The sequence below is a fragment of the Felis catus genome, chromosome E2 (assembly GCF_018350175.1).
Source record: "Felis catus isolate Fca126 chromosome E2, F.catus_Fca126_mat1.0, whole genome shotgun sequence".
In the NCBI taxonomy this organism is placed as follows: Eukaryota; Metazoa; Chordata; class Mammalia; order Carnivora; family Felidae; genus Felis; species Felis catus.
In genome coordinates, this window is record NC_058382.1 from 50,864,852 (window position 1) to 50,884,197 (window position 19,346).

A 19,346-nucleotide genomic window follows, 5' to 3' on the forward strand; every position below is an offset into this window, starting at 1 on the left:
CTCCCTATTACATAAATTGCGAAAAATTGTTAAAGTAAGTTTCAAGACCGAAGCACAGGGAATGACAAATGTGTATGAAATTTTTAAACATCACGTCAGATAAAACTTGGCGGCTTTTATGGATAATCATCAAAAGATCAGAGTCCGAAATGAAATGATTTCTTAAATCTCAGAGTTGGCAGCCGCCCTTGATGAGACGCTGAAATTAAACCACTGCAGTCAATTTGATGGCTCAGATCTCCCTCGCAAAGCAGGCCGGCTGTGCTGACCAATGCGAGAATCTGTGGCTGTGAACTTGCCTCCCTAAAGATGTGTTCCATGTATCTACCAGCTCCTCTCACTACTGCCCTACCTCATCACATTCGGCAAAAGAGAAATCAAGTGACATTTTCATTTCCACTTAAAAACCACCTCACCAAGGCCCCAACTTTGTTAGGTACTGCTCCTGTTTTCTACTCACCACGAGGGGCAGTTCTGTCCGTGGACTACGGTCGCCATTTTTCTAGCAACCAATAACCTTTCTCTTGCCAGTTACTGAGCGTTTGTAACAAAGCTCTTTGCCCTTTTCTTTTTTAAGCTCCGGCTCATGTTTTCCTTCTTGCCAATGCCACCTATCTTAGAATTTTGCTAGGGTAGCATCCCATGCCCAGGTGCTACTTTCTAGGTCATGTTTCTGCTCCTGCACAGCAAGCCACCCCCGAACTTCCTGATTTAAAATAAGAATACTTTTGGGTGCCTGGGCGGCACAGTCAGTTAAGCGTCCCATCTCAGTTCAGGTCATGATCCCTGATTTGTGAGTTCGAGCCCACCTCGGGCTCTGCTCTGCAGCTCAGCGCCTGGAGCCTACTTTAGATTCTGTGTCTCCCTCTCTCTCTGCCCCTCTCCTGCTCATACTCTGTCTGCCTCTCTCTCTCAAAAATAAATAAATATTAAAAAACATAAAACAAGAATACTTTGTTACTGCTTACCTAGTCTACAGGCCAGCTGGGCAGCTCTCTGGTCTCAGCTGGCCTCTCTCTTCTGTGTAGAGCACCTGTGGGTCAGCGAGGCACCTCTCCTCCCACGGGTGGTCTGGCTACGCTTCTCCCTCTCATACCCCAGTGGGCCAGCTCAGGCTCTTTCCCAAGGAGGCCAGAAGGTTCTGAAAGAGAGTACAAGCAAGGTAAGCCTTCTCGAGTCCTAGGCTTGGAACCGGCACAACAACACCTCCTTTGTTGGCCAACACACATCTCGACACCAGCCCAGATTCAAGAAAAGGGAAAACAACTCCTATCTCTTAAGGGAAGAGGCTGGACCACAAAGGTGGTCAACAAAGGGGACAATGAGGTCAGGTTAAAACAACATTTTCCCCCAGATTTCCTACGTTCTGAGTCGATGCCTTAATTAACTAATTAAACGCAGGAACATGTATGCCATAAAGAGCCAGTACTGACCTTCTGTCATTAAAGAGGAAGAAGGTCCCTCTCTCTGAATGATCAAAAGCAATACACATTTCTAGTTGATATCATCCGTTTACTAAGGGTAAATCACACTGAATACGTGTACTTTATATAGTGTGGCTGTAAAAAAACGTATGTAACGATTCCTTTTTTCCCTTTCATTCTCCGTTCCACCAAACAGCATGAGTGAGAGAAATACCATGACTAGAATTCCACTGCCATCTGCACACACGTAAGGCGATCGATCCGCTTTGGTTCTGAGTCACGTTTGTGGCATTTCATAAAACGCACCAGGTACGTGTCTCATTTAGGTTCTCTCTTGTCCTGAAATCATAAAATAAAATGAATTTTCCATGGCAATCTCTGTGTCTGTAGTTTAGTATAATACAGTGAGTGACACAAACCAGCAAAGTTCCTGATGGTTTAAAAGCACAGTAAGCACACCAGCACCCACTTTTCTTCCCCCTGTGTAGGTGCCACGTGGTTCCCCCTCATATGTCTGGGTTCCCTGTTAGATAATTTTCATTCCTGTTTCCCCAGGTTCCTTCTCCAAGCTCTCACCTTCTGCCTTCTCAACAGAAATCACACTGATGATAGGTGTGAGTTTTGCTTTTTTTTCACGACAACAACGGAAGATTTCCCATGAAGAGCCATACTGTCAGATAATTATGAGCCAAAGGCTTATTGTATTTTAAACACTTTAAGAAATTTTTAATGTTTCTTTTTTGAGAGAGAGAGAGAGAGAGACAGAGACAGATCATGAGCAGGGGAAGGGCAGAGAGAGAGGGAGACCCAGAATCTGAAGCAGGCTCTAGGCTCTGGGCTGTCAGCACAGAGCCCAACGCGGGGCTTGAACTCACAAACCGCAAGATCATGACCTGGGCTAAAGTCGGACGCTTAACCGACTGAGCCACCCAGGTGCCCTGAGGCCATTTTTATATTTTAAAATGATCCCTGGGTGATTCCACTGCATAGCCCAACTCAAGGACTGTTCCTAGCTGTTCAACAAATATTCCTTTGACTATGTTGTATTTAATTTTCTAAAAACATGAATACTGTTTCTGAATTTACTGACACCTTTTAAATCAGCATTTTATTCATTGTTCTCACGTGTGCACAGACTACCTTTCCAGATAATGGGTTCTTGTTAGGTTACATGAGTCGAGTAACCACATGACAACGACAGAAAGACAGAATATGCTTTGCATACAAATTGCTTCAGCTAATCATATTTTGAGGACATAATTAGCAGCCTGGGGAAAAATAAACAAAGATAGCTGTAGGTTCTGATGCAACATCTTCAGGCCTTAATCTCTCCGGTATGGGAAATCTGAATAAATGTATGCTCCTTTGAGAGTGGCCAAATCGGATAGTGGCATATATTATTATTCAGCACCTTTGATGAGTTACAATATTAATTAAATGTTACAACTAAAGGACATTCAATGCAAATGAGGATAACTTTATAAAGTGATTTGGAATCTGACCATCTAGGTCATAAACAAGAAGTGACTTTTGTTGGTTTCCATACAAGTCAAGAAAACTACATTTTTCCATAAAGTGGAACACGTGTCCACACAGCCCTGAAACTTGCATGTACACCAATGATAGTTAATTCAGCAAGTTTATATTGTCCCCCTACATTGGTGGGCCCTGTGAGTTCATCATACTACAGTTTCTCTAGCCTATGACTTCGTTGATTGCAAGGTGAACATTTGGATGTGCCACCGAGAGAAAAAGTCGGTGATTAAAACACACTTTCCACTGCTGTCTTAGAATAAGGAAAATACAGTAAAATTTATCGAACATTTAGTATGCACCAGGCATCGCGCCAAACTCTAAACATCACAATAACCATATGAGGCATCATTATAATTCCTGACCCGTGGAGGGTGTGGGGTGGGGAATTAGGTTCAGGGAAGTTACATCACTTCCCCAAGGTCACATGATCAGGTACTCAGCTTCAGAATCCCATCTTTAACAACGTAGTACTCTACTACTCACAGTCTATTTGAGAACAAACAAGATTTTCAAAATAAGATAACATGCAGTTTTGCACAGGGTTTGCAGAGGATTTCATGGTACCTCAAAAGAAGGACACTGAAGTTCAACTCTGGGTTCTTAGAAAGTATCCTGGAGCAGAGAGAGCTACTTTTTAAAATACCTTGAAAAACAGGTTTTGCTAAACACATAAAGCCTGTTTGCTAATTTGTACAGCTAACTCAATTATAAAAAGAATCTGAGAATTTGAGAGAGAGAAGAACATTATAAATCATTTAGAGCTTTTAGAATGAGGAACTTGGAACCCAGGGAGGTCAGTGCACTTGCTGAAGGGCAGAGTAGCAATTCATTGCGCAGGTAGTACAGGGCTAATAGCTCAGGACCTGCTTTCGACGATGTCATTATTTACAGTGCAAATTATAAATTCTGTAGACATGGTAACCCAGTGAAAAGTACTCAGGCAAGGTAGAGACACAACTGGAATTTTTATTCTAAAAGTGTTTCATTATTGGCAACGGGACAGATTTTGGGCGAAGGAAGACAAGCATCGAATTATTATGTAAGTTGGACGGTTCTCCAGGGAGTAAATTGGACACCCAAGACCACATCTGGTAACATCTATAGACATTTTTGATTGTCAGGACTAAAGGGAGGTGCTACTGGAACCTCGTGGATAGAAGCCAGGGATGCCACTAAGTATCCTATGATACACGGAATAGTCCCCTCCCGCTAACACACACACATAACAAATCTGGCCTGGATGGTAACGATGCCGAGGTTGGGTAATCTTTTGGTGGTCCAAGAGGACATCAAAATCTGAACTAGCACAGCTCGGGGGAGTCAAGTTTCATTCATTCATTAAATACTCATTGTGGATCTACTTTTGTGCCAGGGACTGTGATGTACTCCAGACAAAACAATAAAGATATGCACAGGGAACCCCTGTCCTCACATGGCTTATAGCATAGTGGGGGATATCAGTGAGTACTGAGCTACTTAAATATAACATTAAGAGGATCACGGTGGTGGAGGGGCGCCGGGGTGGCTCAGTTGGGTGAGCATCTAACTTTGGCACACTTCATGAGTTCGAGCCCCACCATCGGGCTCGATGCTTTCAGTGCGGAGTCTGCTTCAGATCCTGTGGCCCCCCCCACCCCCGCAACTAAATAAACAATATCACAAAAACACTAATAAAGAGGGTCAGGTTAGTGGAAATGCCGTGCTGGGAGTGCATCAACCTTTTCACAATTAAATTATAATTGATCTGTGCAGCCTACCATATATAGGGTGGTACAAAAATAATGGGACTACACAACACTTCTTGGTTTACATCATACTCCACTGAGGAAGTAACATTTAAGGCCATCTTAAGACGAAGAAAAGGAGGAAAATCCTCCACGCTGCTGGAACACCATCTGCAAAAAACTGAGAATTAGAAGGAAGGGAACGGATGGCAACCAGATCACAGAAAAAGAGGTGTGGGGAAAAAGGAGGATGATGAGGGTCACCGGGGCGAGAGCACACAGGCCAATCGTTGTTTTCAATCCAGCAACGGAAGGAAAGTGCCCTGAAGTGCTGACTCACAATAGAACAATATCCCCTGATTTCCGGGGAAACCCTTGATGATATAAAAATGAAAACAGCAACACCACACGTAGCTGTGCTTTCTGAATGGTACAGGGGTATGATTAGAGTTTAAGAGTTTGTGATTCATTTACCTCCTTTCAGGTACTCGGGAAGGGCATTATTTAGAATGGTTCTACAAACTTTGGGATTGGATTTCAGCTCAGTCACACACACACACACACACACACACACACGCACGCGCGCATATTCTTTACTTAAGCCTCAATACATTTCTAAAGAAACCACTGTAGTATCTATGAATTTACTTATTTAAAGTCTCCAGAATGGAAGAAATAAAGCACCTCTTAATGTGGTATTTCAGTGAAATGTGGCCTTTACTAAAGACATTTTAAAGTGCATAGGAAGCTTTTTTTTTTTAAGAGATTACAACCTAAAACAGGAGAAGAGGTTTTGTTTTGTTTTTTTAATTTGGGGGGGGGGTCAATCTCGTATTTCCTTCTTAACGAAAATTAGTTTTGGAGAGAACGGCATCCCTCTGATTTCATGGTATTTATACGAAAAACCGTGCCTTTCCCAAGGGTAGTAATTAAATAACTGAAAAAATTAAGATGATAGGGAATTAGTGGTGCATAAAGAGCCATCTCTTTTCCTTTAAAAGGTATTTGCGAGGTTTAGTACGGCCTCTGTGTGGCAGAATGGTGAATCTCTGTAGTGTTTAAAATATTTAATACACAGTTTACCTGTGACAGAATTAAACTCAACAGTGAATTAACATGAATTAACAATTTGCATATAAAAGCAAAATGGTAAAGAGGAATGGGCACAAGGTATCAGAATCTAACCAACCCGATTGTGAATCTTGGCTGTAGCCTCTGACCTGTCCGCCCAGTGGCCAGGTAGGTTCACAGGAAAGTTGGATTACTATAGCGTCAAGGATCCGTTACTCAAAAACTGAATACTGTTGGAAAAAATGATGCCTAAGAAATAGAAAGCAAGGCACTATGTGACAACTTGTCAGACAGACTCAACTATTGGAGAGAGAGTGTTTCAGCGATGTTCCTATTGGGGGGGGGGGACCTCTGATACTAAATCAAGGGTAAGGTTCAGATATGCCACCTGTTTTAATATCTTCAATTTTATTTGAGAAGATTTGCCCAAATCCAATGCAAATGAAAAGGCGGGATTAGGATATAGAGAAAGTGGACATGACTTCAAACTGAGAGATTATTTCGTGCCTCTAACATTTTGATCATTTGAAATCATTCAGCTGAGCTGACATACATATTCTTTAAAGTATCACTGATGAGGCTTACATGATTCTTGTCGTTTGAAGATGGCATTTCACTCACAAACTCCTATCATTAATGATAACCGAGCATGATAAAAATAATTAATGACATATCAGCATTTTTCGTTTTAAGAGAGCTGTACCCTGAGATAGGAGTTTAGTGAGTATTTCCAAATTTCCTGGAGGGTCGAGAAAGCTTGTTATATTATTACTTGCAATTATAATGATAGAAAAACAATGACAGGTTATGGCTTTGTTTCCAGGGAATTATACTGAAATATGGAAAATAAATATGAAAAATCACAGTATTTTCTAAGTTATAAATCTGCTTCAAACTGGTTTGTATACTTGGGATACAAAATTTGATAAATTTCCTCTCCCCAGCTGAATGATTATAGCTCCTTGGTGAGCTGACCTCCTATTTAAAATGTAAAACGAAGTGTCAAAGCTGCCAAAAGTTGTCTTTAACAGACTGGACAGGGGAAAGAGTAATTGAAATTCAGAGCAAGCAATTAACTCCATGGTTCATCAAATCACGAAATCTCCCCACTTTTTTTTTTAAAGATTTTTAAAAACAAAACCCATGATAATCAAAAGACTTCCTTCTTATAAATTAAGCATGTAAAACCACATCTGCTTCTTCAGGATAATTAATTCATTGACATTTGAGTCAACTGATAGGAGCACAAGCTAGTGCCATTAGTTAATTAATAACTTAAGAAAACACGTGTGGAGTGCCACTGCATCCCAAGTCGTGTACCAAGTGCTGGGGACACAGTGAAGAAAAGATGGCATCATGGCCCTCACAGAGCATGTGGTCTGTCACGGGATTCTAATTTCAGGCTTATGAGGAAGCGACTGTGGGTCAAGGGTGGGCACAGAGATGCTGTCTGGGGCCAGACTGTTCAGGCAAATAGGCAAGCAAGGTGGGAAGAAGGAGTCTGACGATGGCCAAACACAAATGCCCTTTAAACCAAGTGGGAGCACCAGCTTCTAGTTGGCACCCTCTGCTTTGGAGGGGTGAGGGTAGGGCACTCTAAACGTGGAGGGAAGTGGGAAGTCAAGTGTCATGAGACTACTGCCCACTGCTCACGTCCCACCGAGTCAAAAACTAAACTGGATGGTCGGTGATGGGTCCAGTCCTGGCAATCCAATTCTGAGTCACGCATTAGGGGATAGTCCTGTGATGAGAGAGTCACCTACAGGGAGCAGGGTCTCAAACTGGATTCTAAGAAGATTCTAAGAAGAGGGTTCATCATTGCCTTGGAGGAAGCAAAGGGCACTGGCCATCACTGCCAGACCCCCAGGCATCCCCAGTCTGTCCCTGCTTCAACTGGAGCAGCGCCCCTTCTGGCTTATTATCCAAGGGATTAGTAGAAGTGGCTTTTCTGCTTTAAAAATATGTAAAGAGGGGCGCCTGGGTGGCACAGTCGGTTAAGCGTCCGACTTCAGCCAGGTCACGATCTCGCGGTCCGGGAGTTCGAGCCCCGCGTCGGGCTCTGGGCTGATGGCTCAGAGCCTGGAGCCTGCTTCTGATTCTGTGTCTCCCTCTCTCTCTGCCCCTCGCCCGTTCATGCTCTGTCTCTCTCTGTCCCAGAAATAAATAAACGTTGAAAAAAAAAATTTTTTTTTTAAAATATGTAAAGAAATTGAGAATTAGCTAATTAAGTATTAAATCCTTTAGTATTTAGTAAATTGTAAACATATAAATAAAATAGGAAATATTTAAATAATATATAAGTTATAAATAATTATATAAACCAAATAGGATTATATATATACACAGATATATGAATATGAACATATTATATATAAACATATACATATGAACATATGTGTGTGTGTGTATGTATGTGTGTGTGTGTGTGTGTATATATATATATATGTATATATATACACATAAAGATATGAGGTTTTTGGCTCTTGAGTGGCTCTTTCCTGGGATACTAGCCCTACCACTTACTAGATTACTAGAAGTGTGTCTCCGGTCGAGTTACCTAATTCATCTAAGCCTCAGTTTCCTCTACCAAGTGGGGGTAATAATGGTACCCGTCCCCTAGTGTGGCTGAGACAACGGAGAGTCAATACAGACAGTGCACAGAAGACAGCCTGGCACAGAGCACGCTCCCAAGAGGGGTCACAGATTTTCTTTCTGGGGCCAAAGGCACCTGCTGCATCAAGGAAGACTGGGACTGTTAAAAGGTGGAGGAAAAAAGCAGTGTCGGTGTTCTGCTTTTGACTTTTCGCTAAGATTTTTGAGTCCCTAGTGATAGACTAGCTCTTGACAAGTGAAGAGGCTTTGTTTGGGAGAAAAGGTCATGGTCAAGTCAAAACCTTTCTTCTGCCTTTTGAAAGCTAAGATGGGGTGGCTGAGAGTGTGGGGTTCACTGTGCATGACGAGGTAGGGACAATGTGGAAAGGAAGGTGGTCAGTAAGGGAAAGTGGGGGAGCAGTGTGGCGTCCTGCCCTGGCACTGGGAGTTAGTCAAAGGGGGACGTGAGTGGGCAGAAAATGTACCAGGGTGCCTTCTCCCTACTACCCCTCACAGGGCATCAGAGGTACACAAAGTGCAAAGTGGAAGGTGGTCCCTGAGATCAAAGCCTTCAGACAGTGTCCCACGTCCAAGTTCCCACAGATGGCACTGCCACGCACAATCACCAAGGATTCCCATGTGATTAGATTCTGAGAAGGCCAAGTTCACATTAGCTGGTGACCTGTGGACACCTTGGAGTGAGACAAGGAGACTGCAGATAGTGGGGCCCTTCAAACTGGAGGCATAAGGCTACAAACAGCAGTGGGTACCAGACATCATCAATAGCCCATCAGTCAAGAGCAGGACAGATAAGCCACTGGAAGGCAGGATCCCCAGGAGTTTATAGGACCACTCGCTTCTGAGGGCAGAGGGAATGGAGGGCGACTGCCCAGACATTTAGGATTTGCACACATCCTCCTTCACCCAGCAGCCCTCTCTAAGGGATAAGGAGGGAAAAAGGAAAAATGGGCTATAGACAAACAGCCATACAAAGGGATTTAAATTTTGCTGGTACTTTCTCCTAATGAATCAAAATTAAACAGGAAGAAATTGTTGCCTTGAATTTGTTCGTTTAAAATCATTTTGTGCGTTCCCCATCTTCCTGCTGTGGTTAGCTACTGTTAGCAACTGGGCTCCAGAGCAAGTTCCAGAACATTAAGAAAAACGACTTTTTTTTGAACATTTCAGTTTGAACAGGACCCCTTTACAAAACGTAAATTACCCTTGGGTGTGCATTATTTAGCTGTTACTGATGGGATCACCCTGTATCCCTGCTCTAGAAGGTCCTTTCAGAGCCTAGGGCAGAGGGCTCAGAGCGGTCCTGAAGTATGTGACATTTCTGAAGGTGGTTTTGAATATATGGGCCTAACACCCAATGTCCTTCCCAAAGCCCAATTATCCTCGAATGGGAATGCCGAGTTTTGCTTCATTTTGATTCCTTCCGGGTCACTACTACTCAGTTAGACCTGACGATGAATAGGAACAATTTCTTATATTCCTGTTTGGAGTTACTAGTCATTTATTATGACCATCCAGCTTGCTTTCCATAACTTGTCCTTGGGTGGGTTGGGGAGAGTGTCACAGAACCTTTAGAGAGAGAAAGAACCTGAGAATCTAGTCTAATTTAAACTTTTTACCTTTATTTATTTATTTTGAGAGAGAGAGAGAGAGAGAGAGAGAGAGTGGGAGAGGGACAGAAAGAGGTAAAGAGAGAGAGAATCCCAAGCAGGCTCCACATTGTCAGCACAGAGCCCAATGCGGAGCTAGAACTCACGAACGGTGAGAACATGACCCGAGCTGAAATCAAGAGTCAGTCGCTTAACCAACTGAGCCTCCCAGGTGCCCCAAGTCTTATTTTATACATAAGCTGAGTCACAGGTGATCTAGGTGACTGGCAGGGGGCCACCTAATATGGCACCCCTGAACTTCCAACTCCTTCTGGTGCCCACCCAGAGCCCTAAGATGCACACGTTGGGGCACACCACCAGATGTGGCCTGAAAATACATGAGGGCAAGTCTTTGGATCCACTGAGACCAGCATTCCCTTTACAGACATGCATTATAGAGCAATTTCCCGAAAATATCGAGCACACATTGTCAGCTCCTGCAAAAAGAAAGAAAGAAAGAAAGAAAGAAAGAAAGAAAGAAAGAAAGAAAGAAAGAAAGAAAGAAAGAAAGAAAGAAAGAAAGAAAGAAAAAGAAGAAGAGAAGAGAAGAGAAGAGAAGAGAAGAGAAGAGAAGAAAAGAAAAGAAAAGAAAAGAAAAGAAAAGAAAAGAAAAGAAAAGAAAAGAAAAGAAAAGAAAAAGAAAACAAGGAATTTTGAGTGGGGTTAGCCACATGTGCTGAGTACTTGGTTTCTGGAGGAAACAACCCCTGGTTATCAAGAACTGAGTGAAGAGTTTACCCATTCGGGGGCCTGACAGAAATGAGCGAAAGGAATCAGATTTTGGTTTTGTTCAGCCAAGGGAGAGTCATTTGACTTACAGGTTCACACACACACACACACACACACACACACACACACACACACACACAAAAGCAAACGTGGCTGCAGAAGGTGTGCTTTCCAATTGAGAATTCCTAGGTTTTACTGGAGTTCAGTCAAAGTGGAAGCTGTTGATGGAGGAGGTTAATGTCTATCACAGTCTGGGTATTTTTGCAATGACTTCTTTCACAGCATGTTCATTTTAAGAATAAAGAGGTCTTTATGGTGAGTGAAAGTTTAATGAGGATTACAAGGGCCCCCCAGATGCTTACGACCCATTTGAATAACCCATAACCTCTATGTTTATCATGAGAGGGAACATGCCAATTTAAGGTATTACAGACATTCTTCAGAAGACCTTTACAGTTTCCATAGGCATTTTCAAGAATTTTCTTCTACATTCTGCAATTTATAAATTGCAGAATGTGTGTTACTATGGAAACGACCTCTGGTCTCTGTTACTCAACTACACGAAAGATAAGCTTTGGGGATGTACCCCCACTAGTAAATATCTTTTCTTTGCTGTTTACCCCTTCATACTTCCTTCTGCTGTTATACATGCTCGCTGTGAAACATCAGAGCAGGTATTATAAAGAAGACAAGTATGGAGTTTAATAAAAGCACAAATGTTTTCTGGAACCTGAATCAAGGGAGCTTTAGCAAAATCAGCAAAAGAAGGGATGTCATCGCAGCTAATATTTGTTAACTACTTAGCAACAGTTTCCTCCTGTGAAATTCAAACTTTGGTGTGTGTGTGCAGCAGAATCACACAGTGGGCTTGCTTGAAGCCCGCTGCTGGGCTCCACCATCACAGTCCCCGATGCGAAAGACCCGGGGCAGGGCCCACAATGTGCTTTCAGAACAAGTCCCAGGTGAAGCTGGATACTGGTGACCCAGGCACCGCAGAGAGAACCACCCTGCTGACCATCGTCCGGAGCTTTTTAAAAAAACTGTAAAAGCCCGGGTGGCTCCGTCAGTTAAGCGTCCAACTTCCGCTCAGGTCATGATCTCACGGTTTGTGAGTTCGAGCCCCGCGTCGGGCTCTGGGCTGACAGCTCAGAGCCTGGAGCCTGCTTCGGATTCTGTGTGTGTCTCTCTCTCTGCCCCACCCCCTGCTTGTGCTGTCTGGCTCTGTCTCTCAAAAATAAGTAAACATTAAAAAACTGTGGTCAAATATCCATTACATAAGATGTGCCATTTTAACCATTTTGAGGCGTAGGGCACATATTATATTCACGTTGTGGTGCGACCATCATCACCATCTGCCTCCGAAATGCCTTTGTCATCCCAAAGTGAAACTCTTCCCGCTAATACATATCTTCCATTCCTCCCTCCACCCAGGCTCTGGCGACTGCCATTCTACCGTCTCTATGAATTTGACTATTTCAGGTACCCCATAAAGTGAAATCATACAGCATTTGTCTTCTGACAAACTTCTTTCACGTAGCCTGATGTGACCAAAGTTTATCCACGTTGAGAGCGGATCAGAACTTCCTTCCTCTCTAAGGCTGAATAATATTCCACTGTATACGCATACCACAAGTTGTTGATCCACCCATCCATCTGATGATGGACACTGGTTTGTTTCCACCTCTTGGCTGTGAAGAATGCTGGGAACATGGGTGTACAAATATCTGTTCAAATGCCTGCTTTCAGTTCTTCTGGGCATATGCCAAGAAGTAGAAGTGCTGATTCTAAGCATTTTACATGTACAATTACACTTCAAGTTTAGAAAAAGGCAGGTTATTATTACGGTTGAGGAAAAAGACACCCAAAATTCACCTCATCTGACTCAGGCCACACAGCTCGTAGGCACAGGTAGGCTGACTCCTCCATTCAGGTACCCAGGACACTTAACTGTCTTCTCTGCCCGAAGAAAGCATTTCACTGTCCCTGGAAAACTCCCCACATTGATACAGACATTAATTTTTCACAATAAAGAGTGGAAGTAATTACCTTTCCAAAATGACAGCTAGCATGCGATTCAATAATCTAATGTATGTAAGGATTCAGGTAGAGGATAAAGCAAATTATTCTTCCCAGTTTGTTAATTCACGCATCTCTTCTTTAGATTATTTCTGGAATAAAGTAGGCTAAACTATCTCTAAAATCTGCCACTTAGGGGCCAAACTATTTTCAATCGCGTAAACATTTCCGCTCTGAGCCGTCAAACATGACAATGTGACAGTGGAGGGGGACTGTCCTTCCAATAATCAGAACAGCAGGATTGGGCCCTTGTCGTATTCAGTTCTCTGGATAATTAAGCCAAGCCACCCACGGAGAAATTCCTGCAGTGGGCTTTACATGCAGTTAGGTTAGATTAATATGCCGCATGAATTAGAAGCCACAATCTAAATATTACAGGGGACATCCAGCACAGGATATAGGACACAGGAGAGCAGAACACAACGTGGCTGAGAAACTCGCAGGGGGTGCGCAGTTTCAAACACTTGATTCTGTTTCTGGAATGCACCTTCCTCCTCCGTGGGCTGCTTACTCCCACATCTAAGACTCAAGAAGGCTAGTAAGTGTGACAGTGCACATCAGGTATGAGAGATGATCAAAGTGGTGGATGAAAATGGTCCGAAGACTAGAGGGTGTCATTCATTACGGATATTTTAAATATTTTAAAGGCGCATATTTCTTCTCCTGGATGTGCAATCAGGATGTGGGGGGTTTTAAGGCTGCAAATAAGCATTTCCATTCTTCAAGCCCGGTCTCAGGTCATACACATGTGTTGTCTTCCTTGCCGGCCTCACTGCTTTGAGAATATTGAAAGATTATTAGAGCACTATTGCTTTTATAGATACAAGTCAACCTTCAGCCAAAAGAGACAGGAGAGAGGACCAAAGGCACTTCTCCACCCCTTGGTCTAGTTCTCCAGGCAGTAGGATACCGTAATTCTGGGAATCTAGGGGAGAAGGACTTGTTACATAAACAGCTGAGAAAGGTGGGCACTTTGCCCTGCAGGTGACAAAATCCTGCAAACATGTCCCCATCTCTAGTCTTGGATGCTGTGACCAAAATATTGCCAGCGCTCCCAGCTGCTCCTTAAATTATATACTTTTCCATCTTATTTGTGGAGTTCTAAATGAGCTGCCATTTGTGGGGGATTCTACCCAGCCTCTCCCCTCCATCTTCCAGAAAATAGTCCTTGCCCCCCCCCAAATTACCATAAACATGGCTCTCCTAGCTTTTTTGCTACAACACCTAGGATTGCTATTTAATGAATCTGGAAATTTAAATTTTCACGAAATAGCAAAGGACTTATCACATCTCCTGTGGTTGCATGTGCACTGAAATATTTTTCTTTTTCCATTTCATTGGTGATAATTCATACAAAGGGAGAATAGCAAATTAAAGATACAGAATGTCCTGCATTCTCTTTTTTGAATGTATCATCTGCACCCCAAGTCCAGCCTTTATTTTGCATGTTAATTTTCTTGTACAAAGAAACTTTTAAAATACTTTTCTCGTATTTAGATATAATGTTTAAGCATGAAAAAATTCTGGATGGGTGCCTCCTTGAAATTGTTCCTACAGCTTGAGGTTCCTTCCTTTTATCAACATTTGACTGTATTTTCCTTTCCAGACCTAGAACATTCTTTTCATGTCTGAGCCCAAATTGCTCTCTGATCAGAAACATTGGTTCCACTAAATAACTCTTGCAGTTCTTAAAGTACTTATGCTTCTCCAGACATTTAATGTGAGATCCAAATATTACTTATAAAGCTGCATCCTGTTGCAATGTCTCTGCTGAGGAATCTTAATTATTTCTTGTTGGTATTTCTTTAAATAATTAGTTTAAAGATGGTGCGTGAACATTCAATGTTCTCCTTTCCATCAGTCAGGATTCTTACTTGCATACAAGGCGTGTACACACACACACACACACACTGGATAATTTAAGGGAAAAAGAGCCTCACAGAAAGAAAACTGAGTACCTCACAGGCTCTCTAGGATCCTAAGAGATTTGCAGGGGGGTGCTTTTCAGGAATACCACCCCAAACCTTACAACAGAGCCTCCTGCATACCTGTTAAAATCTGATTGACCCTACTTCTTTCTCTAATCTTCAGGAGTCAGTTCTATGAAGACTTTGCCACTTTCTGCATGTGATATCAGTGCCTTATCTTGAGCCTGCCTCCACAGGTTGCCTGAGAAGGAAATACTCTAAGCCGTAAGGGGGAGTCACCCTAAGAACCCAATAGGGAGAGGAGCCAATGCATATGGAATCACACTGGGGCAGAGGATGGGTTAATGTTGGTCCTTTTCTTCACCCAGGTACACAGTTATGACCTTTATTTCATTAAGTTTCCTCAGACAGTCCTAGTAGGATGTAGCCTTGTGGCTCACCATGGTAGCTCATCTTATTAGCTTTCCTTCCTTCCCCGTTTCAACTCCTGCCCACGAACTCCTGCTCCCTGACATCGCACTCCCCGCCAAAACTACCAGCTCACAAGTCTGTTCCTTCAAGGTTTTCTTTGCAGGAAACCCATGATAAAAAAAAAAAAAAGCTTGATTTACGATGAATCTTATTCCATTCCTCTCTTTATTAGCTCGTAAGTTAGGATATTCCTTTTATTCCTGTGTTATGTTTTTAAAAAGTTACTCTAGAGATTACAACAGGCATTCTTGATAAAGTCGGATTTAAATGAGTACTTGTGCCACCTTCTGGTCAATACATGGGCCTTTCTCTGATTCACGGACTCTTGGGGTTGACTATTTTATTAGGAATTTAATATTCCACAAGACATCATGATGTATCGTTCTGTACAATAGTTTTTAACTTTTTTTCTTTGCAGGGAAGAGTCCTTATTTAGGAAAGAGACCTTTATTAGGGGGGAAGGACTGCTCCCTCAAGAGTTACTGCCATGGCAGAAAACAAGCCTGTAAACCACGAGTTCAGGGAACTCATCACTGATGTGTCCCTTGCCAAAACACTATTTTTTAAGCTGCTGGTGGAGAATGTTTGCTATGTCATTCCTTATACCTTGGTGGCCTATGTGTGTATTTCTTTGCCCATTTTTTTTATTGTGGCAAAATAGACATAAAATTGACCACTTTTAGATGTACATTTCAGTGGTATTAAATACACTGTTTATATCCAGCAAGGCATTGTGTCCTCAATCTCCACAGCTCTTTTCATTTCGTAAAACTGAAACGGTCTATCCAAGAATGACATAGTTTTATTCACACATTTATCTGCTTAGTTTCACCCTTGATCTGCCTTTAATGATCAATTGCTTTCTGTTGAGAACACTTTTAATGAAGATGTGCGGTGACAGACGCTCTCACATTTTGTTTGCTGAAAAATGTTTTGCCCTCCATTTTCCAAAGGATATTTTTACTGGGTATAGAACTCCACACTGACTCTTATTTTCTTAGAGCACTTTTTAGAAATAATGAGAAAGAATTGTATTTTGGCTGCCATTGCTTCAGGTTGAGAAGCCAAGTATTAACCTACCTTATTTTTCTTGCTAGGAGTGTAATACACAGTTTTTCTCTTGGCTGACTTTTAGGATTTTTCCATTTGCCTTCGGTTTTCAGCAGTGTTTAGCCGTGGCTTTCTAATAAGCATCCTGCTTGAAATTTGTAACACTTCTTACGTTTGTGGCTTATTGTCTTCGATTATTTTTGGAAAATCATCTGTCATTATATTTTTAAGTGTGTTTATTTTTGAGAGAGAGAGAGAAAGAGAGGGGGCATGCGTGGGGGAGGGGCAAAGGGAGACCAGAGAGACAGAATCCCAAGCAGGCTCCATGCCCAGGGTGGAGCAGGACACAGGGCTCAAACCCACAGACTGTGAGATCATGACCTGGGCGGAAATCAAGAGTCAGCTGCTCAACCGACTGAGCCACCCAGGTGTCCCACGTCGCATCTGCAATTATATTTTCAAATACTGCTTCTGCCCCATTACCTGTCCTCTCTCCTGCAACTACAGTTCCATGTATGTTGGAATTTTTATCCATGTCACGGATCTCTTCCAAATTCTTTTTAGTATTTGTCGTACTCTTTTCACGCTCTGCTTCATACTTGGCATTTTATTCTCACCTACCAACAAACCATCTCTCAGAACATGTCTAAGGTAGCCGCAGTGTTCATCCACTTCCCAACTGTTTCCATTTTGTGGCGTTCTGTTGCTAGAACTTTTACTTTGTCCTTCATTAGAGTTTCTAATTCTCTGGCAATTCTATCCTGTCGTTTAATACTTGGAAGAGTTTAATTACCATGATTTCAAGGCACATATCTGATATTTTCATTGCTTTTCTTTGGCATCTGCTTTTATGACTTTCCATTGGTTCTTAGTCATGTCTTCTTTTATGTCAAATTGTATTTTATTGACTTGTATATTTACATAAAAATATGGAATAAAGATTTTTTTTTTCTGCTTCAGGGAGACTGCTGGATTGGAGAATATCAGCTAAATGTAACTGAGAATTGGAGCAGACTTTAAATTAGGTATTTTGGGGCGCCTGATGGCTCAGTCAGTTAAGCACTTCGGCTCAGGTTTGTGAGTTCAAGCCCTGCGTGGGACTCTGGGCTGACAGCTTCAGCGCCTGGAGCCTGCTTCAGATTCTCTGCCACCTCCCTCTCTGCTCCTCCCCTGCTCCTGCTCTGTCTGTCTGTCTTTCTCTCTTTCTCTCTTTCTCAAAAATAAATAAGCATTTAAAAATTTTTTTTAATTAGTTATTTCAGTATGAGTGAGTGCTGGCTTCTGGTTCAGCTATAGCCTTGCGTGGAGATCTATGTATCTATTTATTTTTAAGTATTTATTTTTGAGAGAGAAACAGAGACAGAGGGAGCAGGAGAGGGGCAGAGAGAGAGGGAGACGGAGGATCTGAAGTAGGCTCCAGTCCTGAGAGCAGAGAGCCCGACTGGGGCTCGAACTCATCATGAACCATGAGACCGTGACCTGAGCCAAAGCCTGAAGTTTAAAGTGCCACCCCTATTGATTAAAAAGGGTCCCTCCTCTTGGGTTGAATATAAACTCTCTTTTGTTCCTTCTCCCCATCCCCTGGGACTGTTGGAATATTTACTCTTCCCAGTCTCTTAGCAACTGCTTTTCAGGCCCTCGTTGCCTGGGGGCTCCTGGGCAGCTCAGTCCTTTAAGCAGCAGTCCTTTGGTATCGGGTCAGGTCTGGATCCGGCAGTTCCAGGGATGGAACCCTGCACTTTTGCACTGACAGCCCAGAGCTGCTTGGGATTCTCTCTCTGCCCCTCCCCCATCCACGCATGCGCTCTCTCTCTCTCTTTCACTTGGTCAAAACAAATAAAAATTTTTTAAAAAAAGAATTCTCATTGCCTTGAGTGCAGAATGGGGCCAACTGCCAGACCCCTAGTTCTTTGGCTTTTTTCTTTTCCTCAGACCTTAGTCCCCCAAATACCTACGGCCTTCACTATGGCTCTCTGGTGTCTTCAAAGCGTTTTCTTTGTTTTTGTCCAGTTTATTCCGGCAAAAGTCGGTCTGTCACCAACAATGCCGCTATTATCATAAGCTATGACTATAAACGCTAAAATGAGATGTGATAGAGCATTTATACACAGACTATTTTACTAAGAGAAAAGCCCACTGGCTCATCTTGCTGAGGGAGCATAAGACAAGGTGAGGGCAAAGCAAAAGCTAATAACACCGCCTCCCATCCCACCAGATGGGATACCTGTGACATTCCTCAAGCTTTCCAGGCTGCCCAAAAGCTAAGAGAAGGAGAAAACAAAAAGTTACCTGATAGAGATCACAGTCCTGAAGGACCTGAGTCTTCAGCAGTTTACATATGTCTTAGTAAATTATAAGCAAAAGGCAATCTTGTCAGCAGCCTAACCTCCAGAAACCTATAGACTCAGTTTCCTGGAACCCTAACATCACCCTCCCCTCCATAGTGACATGGGAACAAAGGAAAGAAGGAAATGGTAAATGAAATCGAATTTCCTTACAACCTGCAGCCCATTGACAAATACTGGAGGCAAAGAGAGTGTAACATTTCTCCAGGAATCCCCTACTGTCTTAATGTTAATGCCTTACTGGGGGGAAAACACCTTAGCGTGACAACAGCAAGGCCTCAAGTGTCCTAGGAGTCCTCTTTAGCATATGAACGTGCCTCCGGAGGCTTCTCTTTGGCCTTTACCTGCTCCAGCTCTGTAGTATATTATCAGTCACTCCTCACAACCCCAGGGCAGCTCTTCCTACCCCTCCCCCACTCCTGTCCCCATGCTTTAAACAAAAGCACCTTTTGCACCAAAAATGTCTCAAGAATTCTTTCTTGGCTATAGGCTCTGGATCCGCCCTCTCCCCCCACCCCCCAACCCCCCCATCACCACTCCAAAACCCCACAGTTGCCAGGGTCCCTAAAGCTCACTCCCTTTCCCCAGAGGGAACACCAGCCCCCAGAGCTCATTTGATCTCAGTGCCTGTTGGATATCGATTTGCGACCAATGAGGTGATAATAGCTTCCATTTTCACAAGTATTGTTTGCTGACAATTAAGGCATTATTTTCTCACAGTAAAATAATTTTT

The 19,346-nt window shown here is 42.8% G+C and overlaps 1 long non-coding RNA gene across 10 annotated transcripts in view; it reads right to left on the reverse strand.

Moving 5' to 3' along the window:
- LOC109494948 overlaps positions 1 to 19,346 on the reverse strand; it is a 415,303-nt gene that overhangs the window by 96,177 nt on the left and 299,780 nt on the right. For all 10 annotated transcript variants that reach the window (XR_006590573.1, XR_006590572.1, XR_002738562.2 and 7 more), the window contains 2 exons: positions 1,639 to 1,763; positions 969 to 1,141 (listed from right to left, as the gene is read on the reverse strand). This is a non-coding gene — a long non-coding RNA (uncharacterized LOC109494948). The remainder of the gene's footprint in view (positions 1 to 968; positions 1,142 to 1,638; positions 1,764 to 19,346) is intronic.